Source organism: Ixodes scapularis, unplaced genomic scaffold (assembly GCF_016920785.2).
Source record: "Ixodes scapularis isolate PalLabHiFi unplaced genomic scaffold, ASM1692078v2 ptg000105l_1___fragment_3__unscaffolded, whole genome shotgun sequence".
NCBI lineage: Eukaryota > Metazoa > Arthropoda > Arachnida > Ixodida > Ixodidae > Ixodes > Ixodes scapularis.
In genome coordinates, this window is record NW_024609914.1 from 440,473 (window position 1) to 451,769 (window position 11,297).

The window sequence follows — 11,297 nt, forward strand, 5'->3', positions numbered from 1 at the left end:
GACACGGCAAAATAAAAAAAAAAACGGACAATGTTGTGTTGTCTGTTTTTTTATTTTATTTTTTATTTTGCCATGTTTCCGGTTTTCGATGGAAGTTCTTCACCAGCTCGCCTGTGCTTTTACCCTTTCTTCGAACGAACGTGTCTATTCAGTTACCATACCCCCGTACCCTATCAGCTACTTCTCGTCAAGACCGAGAACATATCCGGGAAGGCTTTTCCGAGATTATCTCTACGGAAATAATCCTCGAAGAACGTCGAACGGCTCGCGTCGCGGGCTGCTTGACGTTCGCTTTCTTCGCTCGCTCTCTTCGTTCGTTTCCTGCGAAGGTCCAGCAGGCTACAAGCCCTGGTATTCCCTGGTTCTCACAGTGGAATATTACAAAAAACACGCAAGTAATCCTGAACAGGCAAATAGAGTAAACACTTTCAAGGAAAGTCGGCGAACTTCGAACAAACAATGCTGGCGGGGAGAAATTTTTGGCTGATAGGGGTCGCTCGAGTCGCAAAATGACAGCGGCCAGCGAGCTGTTTCTGCATTTACGTACACGAAAAATACACGGAGCCCTAGTCATAAACAGCTTAGCTGTAAAAGGAGCGCGTTTGTGTTTCCGTATTTTAACGCTAGGCATTGTTTGACGTCACCTGAGAGACCCACTGCACGCGCTCCCTTCTCTGATCTCGTTTCCTCTTTAAAGCGGCCACGTTCTTTCGCGATTTGACAGGTTTTTTAGGATAAAGGAGGCTATGGTTTAACCTAAGAGAAGTATCAAATACATGTGAGATATGGCTAACAGTAACTTTTCTTTTTTTCAGAAAACTATTCGCAGGGTGAGATGCAACAGGGTAATACACTTTGCCTACTGGGTCTTTTTTCCTTCCTCTTCTGGGTTGCAGGTTTGATTTAAAAAGGCAGTGTTTTATTTAGCGCGAAAACATCGAAGTTGCTCATTGTATGAACATTAAAAAAAATGTTCACAAGGACTCGAACAATTTCAAGTCGTAGTGGCATAAACGAACACGCCTAATCCATCTTCTGCCCTCTTTGCCCGCTTTTATGCCGCTCTCTTTTTCGTTTTTTCTCTCGCGGCCACCAAAGTGAGCGCCTACAATTGGCGTCCCGTTATGCTCCCGTCTTGATTCACCTTGCATCAACATGACGACAAAGAGCAGTGAACACGCGCATGTAGCCTTGAACCTCAAGGTTCCTTCTCTCGTCGCGACTCCAGCGACCTGTAAGGGTCACACTATAGGGAAAATATGGTGGTCTAAACATGCCGTATAGAGTGCAATATGCCAGCTCAACGCGCACCTCTCGGATTTTACTAGGCAAGCATTGGACTCCAAATGGTCTTCCCCGCTATTTTTTTTATTACGATTCAAACTTGTGGCGATGCGTTGGCGTACCAGAGTCTTGATTTTTTTTCTTTTTGTTCCTTGATGACACTACTGCACATGTGCGCTGCTAGCGGAAAATTAGCGGAGCTGCCGAAGCTAGAGAAGGCGCGCTATTTTACGAAAATTACGGGAAGCGTATCGCGCTGCCAATTCGCGTGGGTCTCACAAGAACTGGTTTTGGCGAGATTACGGAAAGCGATGGCGGTTCTCAGGGGAGGATTATATCTTGCTGCTGCGAGAATTTGTCGTAACAAATCCGCTCCAGGACTGCAACAGGTAGCAATTTATGACAGACACGCTAAATACGGCTGCAGGAAGGGGGAAAAAAAGCTTTGCAATTCGAGGTGTGAGTGAAGGGTGCGGTCCTTCTGCTCTCCTGCTTTGGACTTGAGGACAGAACCAGCTGAGGGAGTTTGAGCAGGCGAGAATTTTCCGTGCCGTTTGAATTTCGGTGCAGTCTGAGAAAAGTAGAAGACTTGATTGCAAGGACGGAACAGGAGCGCTAAGGTCGTTTTCATTCCTAAAGCTTCCCTTTGGTGGCTTTGGTGCTTGACTCTTATCGGATCGGCTCAAAGAGCTTGGCCGTCAGTTGTGTTCAATTAGAGACATAATGACCATAAAAGAAGCGAAGATTAGTACTTTATTTGATAAAAAAATAATACTCTAATCAGATTGCGACGTTCACATCAGCCGAGGGGACACCGTCAGAATCGCGCCAGGCAACACGCTCTCAACCGTGAACACAAATTGAAGCAAACCTGTACCTGTTATTTTTTTTTATCGGCAGTTGTTAATGGTCTGCGCCCCCCGCTTTTGCGACCGCGTGAGCGTAAACGAAACCCTTTCTTGCTAAATTTAACAAAAAAATTCACTTTACGTGACCTAGGGACCAATGCAGTTCCCCGCTAAATTTTGCGGGAGAACGCATCACGCCCTCGCTTCCGCTGTTTATACGCGCGTGGAATCGTCGCACACTTTTCTTATTTTATTTTTTTCTCGGGGGAGGGGGGGGGGGGGGCAGGATGCCCCTAGTCCCCTTCCCTGGCTACGGGCCTAATTAGAAGAAAAGCAGAGTGCGGAAGCGAAGAAAGCCATACCCAATTGACACTTTTTTCCTTCACTTCTACCAAAGAATTTGTTGTATCAGCTGCAATTAATGAGAAGACCGTCATGAATATCCGTTACGATGAACCATCGCGTCATACTTCCCGCTTAATTTAGCGAGGGAATTATTAGCGCCTGACGTCGATTTTCTTGCCAAGTTTCGCAGAGAAATTCATGTCACGTGACGTCATGTGAGCTGAGGCCACGGGAAGTCAATTTTCCCGCTAAATTTAGCGGGAAAAGTGATGTCACGTGACGTTAATTCTCCCTAATTTACCGGGGACACTGAAATCACGTGACCACGCCATGCGACCACAAGTCACGTGATGTCCATTTCCCAACGAAATTTTGCAAAACAAAATTGAGGTGACGTGAGGCGTCACGGCGATTTCGGGGAGGTGTTGTGTGCTCAATTATTCCGTGCTCCCCAGACTTTGTCCTCAAAGTCAGGCTTGAGTGTGTTATTTTTTTATTATTTTTTTTTATAGGGTTGACATTGAACTCCACCGAAAAGTTACCCACTTGTAAGTTCGAGAACTCCCAAATTGAAGCGTCCCTCGTGTTATCAACCATTCAATCAAACCTCGATCGATCTACAGAGTCAATCGGCGATTTTTTCATTAGAAATCCTACGAACCGCAATCCGGTAATGGCAAATTCACACGGTGAACGTTGAACACAGCAGGAGTAGAGACTGGAACAAAATGCCGACATAGAGCTGAAACTCATCGATCGATTCAAAAGAAATTCGCTGTGCTAGGTTAGTGCCCCTAAACTACTGCTTCTACGGACGTCAAAATAAATCAGGGACGATTTATTTACTCCCTTTCTCTGCACACGCGCAATTTCATGTGACCATAAAAATGAGATGTGTGTGGTGACGGGAAACATGTTATTATGATGTGCTCAAAAGCTCACGTTGATGGCAACAAATGGTTTCTTAACTTTTCCAGCTATCAGGTAAGCATTCAGATGCACTCTTCATACTTCGTGCAAAGCGTATCTCAAAGTTTGTTTTGTAAATGTTTCTAGCCAAAAGGTCAGACGTATTTACGCCCATACAGATGAATATTTCCTTCTGAATTGAAACGTTCGGCATGTAGCTAAGGGCTTGTATTTGCTTCGCATTCGTCGCGATTCGGAACAGCTCATGGGCCGACGGCAGGGTGAAAACACTAAATGCGCTGCGTGCAACCCGACAGAAAGTAAAAACACAATGCAGCTGTATTTCGATGTATCGACCCAGCAGTTACAGGCAGAATGGACCGATCTCGCCAGGTAGTTTGATACGCCACCGCTGTCGCCATGCATCACAACACAGTTGGAGCGCTGTGTGAGCGGAACACGAGCTCTCTCGTAAACTGGCGTCTGCTTCCTATGAACTACAGCTACGGTGGCGTCACACATATGTGAAAGGCTTAGTGAGATCAGTCTATTGCGTTGCTTGATGAACTTAGCGGTCGCTGACATCCAGTGATGGCCTTTGGTGCACGCGCCACAGTTTCTTTGTAGAACGTCGCGCGTTGCATCGGTCTCCTTTTGCGCATTTTTCTTTTCTGGAGAAGGGAGGAGGAAACTTTATTATTCTTCCGGGATCAGGTATTGGGGGTGGCGGAGGCCCAGAGGGCCGCCGCGATCGCCAGGGCCCGGGAGGTGGTCAGGACTTGGGCTGACTCCTCCGGGTCGCGCAACATCTGCTCCCAGAGGTGAGGGGAGGGAAGAGGGGGGTATGGGTGTGCGGGGCATTCGCAAAGGGAATGGTAATGAGTGTCGAATGCCCCGCAGGCAGGACAGGCGGGGCTGGTAAAGAGGTGTGGGTGAGTGTGTATTAGTGCTGTTCGGTGGGGGAAAGTGTGTGTTTGTAAGAGGCGCAGCATGTGTGCTGCCTCTTGGGAGAGGTGGGGGTGCGGAGGTGGGTATTGGCGGCGGAGGAGGCGGTAGTGTAGGGTAATATCCCTGTATTGCAGGAGGGACGCTTCTGGCGGCTGGCAAAATTATTTCGAAGCGTTTTGGCGTCCTCTGTCCCAACGTTCCTAGATCAAAATCAGATGAGAAGCTTCCTCGAAGGTCTGGCGTCGTTTCGTGGCTCGTTCGCTCGGTGCCGCTGCGACGCCATCAGCCTATGGCTAGAATCGACCAAGCCGCGGGAACGTTGAACGCACATTGACTGCGGTGGGAAGCTATTACTGCGAGAGCATTAGCTGACCCATGGAGCGCCGCCGGCGTTGTTTGTGACCGACGAGAACGGGCAACTAAAGAGAGGGTGGCGCGCGCATGGCAACCCTACAGTCACTGGATCCTGGGAAAGTCGCGCCAAGCTCCCCGTATGGTCGCCATTTTGGTCCGTGAAATAAGCCATTTCTCCTTGACCCTTCTGTTTTTGGTGAGCTGAAATGGCTATACCACTACTGTACTTCGTCTAGCCTTAGCATGGATGGACTGGAAGGGCTGTGCAACCGCGAGCGCGTAGCCTTGGCTGCTTGACTGGAGCACTCGCTGCACGAGCGCTCGTGCAGCCGCCGAGGCTTCATTGAAAGCAAATAGCTCGCGCTTTTCGCGTGCGCGGCTAACAATAGTCAATGATAAATATATAGAGTTTGAAATCCCTGCTTAAGCAGACACCAAAGAAACACCTAATTTGTGGAAAAAATTAATCCATGTAAAACACCGCCTAATTTAAAAAAAAATGAACCCCCGAAGTTACGGAAACCTACTTAAAAATTATAGAAACAAATGTTGGATCCGCCTTCTTAGTCTCAGGCTTTCTGCCCAACATTACTGTAGTTACGATAGATAAAGGAAACGGAATGGCGCTTGAGTACAGTCAATGAGTAAATGGAAAGAGAGGTAACCTCATGCTAAGAAAACCTGTTATGTTTTTGCTTTCTCCTTTCCAGCAACAAAAGATGTGTCGCCAACTTCTCCGTAATCCTCTTTCTCACCGTCGTCGGTCCCACAGCAGTCGTGGTGGCCCTGTCTTTCTGGTCATGTAAGAAGTGTTCGCTTTACTTCATTGCGGGCTTCTTGGAGCACTTTCCAATGTCTAATTCTAGGATTCTAGAAGCCGAGAACATTCTAAATGCTGATTTACAGATTTGCGTTTCCATGAAACCGAGTAGGTTGTGCAGCGCTGTGCTTCCTTGTGGCGAGAAAATACACTGGGGTCATCTCTCGGGTAGCCCTGGACACTTGCCGACGTCCCTAGAGAAAAAGGCGATTAAAATCGAACCGGAAACTGATGTCCAGTTTAAAATCAGTTCGGACACGATCCGAAGGAAAAAGTCCGGTTCGCACAGACCAGACGTTGCCCGATCCGGTTAGAAGGCAAAACGGTAAAAGTACGGTCAGATAGTCTCCTGTTTAGAGTAAGCGGACTTTTTCAGATCCGGTTAGGAGGCAATTTTGAAACACATTGAGTAGACAATATCTGGCTTAAAGTAACCAGATTTTGCTAGATCCGGTTAGAAGGCAAATTGAAAACATTGTTGTCAGGTAGTCTCTGGTTTGCAGGAGCTAGACTTTGCTGAATTCTGTTAGAATAAAAATTATAGTGTCCATCTGTATTTACTTTTTTCTTCTTTTTTTTCTTTCTTCGTGTGCATCATTCCTTACGGATGAGCTTGAAAGGCTATGACAATGTTGTGAACAAAAATTTCTCAGAGATCACACAGTCCTTTCCAAAATCATTCTGAACACGCGAACGGTGTCCTATCTGATGGCAGCGCAATCCTGGTGGCAGCCGAAGAGCCTCTGCATGACGTAACGCTTTATGGAACAGCCCCAGCCGGCGAGACTGCTCGAAAGATTGTGGGCACCGCAGCAATTTTTGCCGACCGTTCGATATATATTTATCGCCATCTTGTCAAATCAAGATGAATACATGACTGTCAAAACAGTCGGTGATCTGATAATTCAATCTGAAGCATTTGATTTTTCTACCGAATGGGGCGAAAAAATGTAAATTGCCTCGGAGAAAAGGTTGCTGTGTTGTCCTCGGTCCAGCAGCGATTTCGGCCTTCAGCGAGCGGCCTTCCCTAATCGGACTGCTTCATTGAGCGCTACCTGCCATGGAGCAGTTCTTCAGCTGCCGCCTGGATAGTACTCCAATGAGATAAGACACCGTTCGCGTGTTCCGGGAAAGTTTGAGGAGCACTGTGCACGCAATTGGTCGGAAAAAGATTGCAGGGCCGTTGCTCTGTACTTTGTTTTACCTTAAGGAAAGACGCAGCCGACGCAAAAAGCTGATGGGACATAACGAACAGCATAAAATCGCACCCTCATTGTGTTCGTAATGTTTGTGTACGTGTCCCATCATTGCTGAACAAATCATAAACAGGAAAGGCCCAGTTACATGCGCTGCTGAGCTGCTTTATTTGTCCCATGATCTCGTAGCATCGGCTGAGTCTGGATTTAAGGCCCGTTTACACACTTACGACTTTTTAGGAGCGAGTGCCTTGAAACTTCCTACAATGTCTTACGACGGGAGTAGAGTGCCTGTATAGGGTCCCTACGGGAGCCAGAGTTGCGTGTTCATCCCCTTAGCGCCGTCTTTCCTTACAGTATGTTGATCCTGCTCCTCACGTGATCGGATCTCGGCAAATAGCGGAGCGGCGGCACGTGGAAAACAGACACACAACTCTTGGCTCCCCTAGTGAGCCTATACAGAAACTGTAGACGGGAGAACAAACTGTGCGCCACCTATTTGCTAGCAATGGAACATTTGGCGGTCCCGTACCTTTCCTACTTTTTTGCCTATTATTCTTTCTTTCTTTGCCTGAAAAGCTTTTATCAATGTTATACGCGGCCTTTTCTTACAAATAATACGCACCGGTGACCTCTCCACTGCCGCAAACCACTCGCTTTAGTGAAATGCGGTTCCAGAGTCACCGCATAGATGGCGCCATTGTGCCAGCCTCCCCTCGTAAGAGGTCTCAAGGAGTTTTAAGGCACTCGAATCTAAGGAGTCACAAGTGTGTGAACAGGCCTTTAAAGTGAAACGATGTACAGTCATACGCAGTTAGAAAGCTACATCATAGATGACGTCGGGAGCCAGTGGGTTTAAAGACCCTTGTTTTCTCGTCGCAATGGGGCACAAGGCTGCATAAAGGCCCGTTCACACACTGGCCACTCCTTAGGAACGAGGGCCCTAAGACCTCTTCAAATCTCTGACAACGAAAGAACACAACGGCACTCTGGCATAACCTATCGGGCACCCTGGAACGGCATTTTACTAGAGCGAAGGTTTGCGGTATTTGCGAGGTCAAATGTACTATCGGGTTCAAATGGAATGCGAACAGCAGAGCGTGTGGCCGTCGGTACATGCCTCGTTTTCTGGAGGCGTCTTGAAACTGACGAAAATGCGCGTTGTAGAGTAGGGCGCTGCGAGGGTGTGCGTCCTACTCTGATCTGTTTGGCCCTCGCCCAGTACAAGCCAAGCTTCGACGCTGGGCCGGTGGTGCGATGGAAGTTTCCTCACAGCCACTTTCGTTGGCTCTTGATTAGCCATGCGAGGAAGTTGGCCCTTCGCAGCAGGATCAGGCTCCTTGCGCGCGCGTTCGTTGGAGCATCACCGCGGCGTCATTCCAATTTGCGTAGTTTTTTGTGTTTTTTTTCTCCAATACGTTTTTATTTTCTTGTGAACAGTATAGCCGAAACTTTGCGAAATTCTAGACAGAATAACACGAGGGGACCCAGGATGGCTGTTGACGCCTAAGTAAAGTCAATTATTTGGCAAACTTTTATATATCAGTTCCCAACGCTTGCCTTCTGTCGCTTCTAGTTCTTGTGTCTTGTGTGTGGCACTGGTATTGCCAAAATGCAGTTCCGCCAGCTAATGCATTCACCGAACTATTTTAAAAAATGCAATAACTTTATGATTGGCATTTTGTAGGCAGCCAGAATCTCGTCAACGCGCGCCTCAAATGATCACAACGAGTTTCAAAGATTCTGAAGTACGAGGCATGGCGCCAAGTTTGCATTTTTACTAATTTTTTTAGGGTGAAATGTCTCAGTAACAACGCTTTTTCAAACCACATGACCGTGACAAGATATACCATGGAGTACCTTTGAAATATGTGCTTTCTCCCAACATAAAAGCAACATCTAGAACGAAGAGTCAAGACGGGACCCAAAAGCTCGCCAGTCCAGTTCATCGGGGACGTTCTTCTTTCGGCACCAGCCCAACGCGTGCTTGTACAAGGCTTTAAGTTAACTCTCCCACCAAGAAAAGACGCCATTGATACAGTCCTATTTTTCTGAAAATCGCATCTAAATTGCCTTAGGAAACATCCTCACAGATCATCAATGACCAACTCGAATGCCTAGCCGGCCTACAAAGCCCGGGCACTCCAATCCAAAGATGACGTTTGCCTCAATGGCGCATAAACTACGCCACCTAAGCCTATGCCTCTCAGACAAAAATGGAGAGTTTGTAGTTCTGAATTCTCGGAGAATAGCCGAACATGCCATATCAAAAAACTTCAGACCGGTTGATAAAAAATTAACTTAATCATGAAAAAAAAAAATCTTAACATTACTCGAAAAGGAACATCGCCAAAGCCTCATCACCAAGATCAGAGGATCGTAACAAGCTGAATTGTGTGTCCTTTTCTCGGCGAAATAATACAAAGACGTCGTGGGGTATCTTTTCGCACCATCGTATCAAAAAGACACAGATGACAAGGTCGTGTCTCACGTTTTGGCGAAATTTCTGTCACAAGTTAAAGTAACCGACTCTTTAAAAATACCAAGCTCAGAACGAGTGGTTTGCTTCCTTAAAAAAAAAAAGAAGACAACGTGACATTCTTTCGCTTTTTTTTTAAATATGCAGAATATCTGCTACTTGATTTCCCATGTCGCCTTCGTGCTCATCCTCGAAAAAACCATCGAGGAGCAGGGCCTTCAACGCTTGTAAAATGCTGCTGGTAGGAACCTCGATAGCTTCTTGGAGCGAGGTGGAAAGTTGGGCGAGTTGGTTGATGGTCATATTGAATGGGTTAAAACATCGCAAAAAAGACGAAGGACCAGTAAAAGGAAACACACGCGAAGCGCTGTGTCTGTGTGTTTCATTTTACTGGTCCTTCGTCTTTTTTGCGCTGTTTTAACCCATTCAATATGAGCTTTTTGGAGCTTCTAGGTGTCTACCTAACTGCTACAGTGGTATCAACGCAGGAGCAACACTATGTTCAAAAACGTGGTGTCTATATAGTATCTCGAGTAGCCCCATACTTAGGCGATTTGTACCTTGCAGCATGCGGGAAGAATATCCAAGAAAACCTAAAAGGTCAACGCATCGAGGCTATATCTTTCCGTATGTAGATGACTTTCTTATACTGTGTAATACCGATGTAGACGAGCCGATTAACAGATGTTTAAACGCTGTCCCGCGCACTTCTAAACGCAGCTGCCCAGGACTATCTTTCACCCATGAACTTCCAGGAAACCAAACCGCACGGTTTCTCAATCTCTCCTCAGAGTTCAAAACTAAACCCACGTGTGCTGGACGTATAAAGCCTGTTCCTGTAAAGGATTCCTTCCGAGTAACTCAGAACACTCAAAAACTGTAAAACGAGGGTTGGCCACCAAAGCTCTCGTCACGGCCTTACGAGAATCTTGCCCCCCTAGGGTCGGTCGCAGCATTCAAAAACAGGTTTGTAGACTTCAGGACTTTGGCTAGAAAAGCACTCTCCTTATGCTGGTATGCAGAAAACTCTGCAAGCAAGTGCGACAAAAACGTAAAGAAAATGAACAATCAACGAAAAAGAAACCCCCCCTAACCTTTCGTGGTGTTGCCATACGTCCACGGGCTAACACACCGCCTAAAATCAATCGTCGCCCGACTAGGCATATATGCCGTCTGCTCAGCCCCCAACAAGGCATATGCCATGTGTCGTGGTGTGAATTGTAGGACTGACGAAATCAGAAGACCACCTGCGGCACCGCGCACAGAACACCTTATGCTCCATGCGAGAAAGGAGTTGTTTACAATATTCCATTGTCATGTGGCAAATGCTATATAGGGCAAACTGGGCGTTGTATTGATGACCACACCAGGGAGAATGCAGCTTCCGTGGGCGCACTAACATCAGTTGGCCATCTTCCGGCGCATTGTCGAGTATGCCAATGTGCTCCTGATTTTTCAAACGTCATCATCGTAGCAAGAGACAAAAGCAGCTTGCAAGGGAGATCCTGGAGTCCCCGGCTATTGAGGCGAGCGAGGACGACCGTGTTAGTGCCGCCTCCATTGCGCTATTTCCCAAAGAAAAGCTGTAAGTGCAGGGAGCGCCCCACGTGAGCAACAGTGTTGGACAAAATACTCGAGAAAAGTACTTAACTTAACTTACTAAATACCTGCATCATAAGGTATTTAAAATAATTCTCAAGTTTCTTTCACTGTAAAGTAACTTGAGTAGGATGCAAATGCTGCGAAGTGTGATTCAATTGCTTTTGAAGATACTTCCAAATTGCGTGATTTGTATCGACGTCAGTGCCAAACGCAATGATACAGCTGCGCAAATCAAGTTTACCAGAATGGTTTATCAGCACGCAACAGGTACTGATTCTCGAGCCTCTCGTCGGACATTCGTCGTTTGCGCTGGAAGACATCACCTCCTAATTTCGGTTGCTCTAACAAAAGGAAGTAAAATCGCCAAATTCAATACTAAGCACATTAGGTTCCTTATCTTCATTGCAGTTGGAGCGAAATACATACACAGAGGGGTTGTCTGAAATGTAAATGCTTTGAGGTGACTTTAAACAATTGTACATGTAGAACTGAAGCCTGAAAGCAAGATTGAA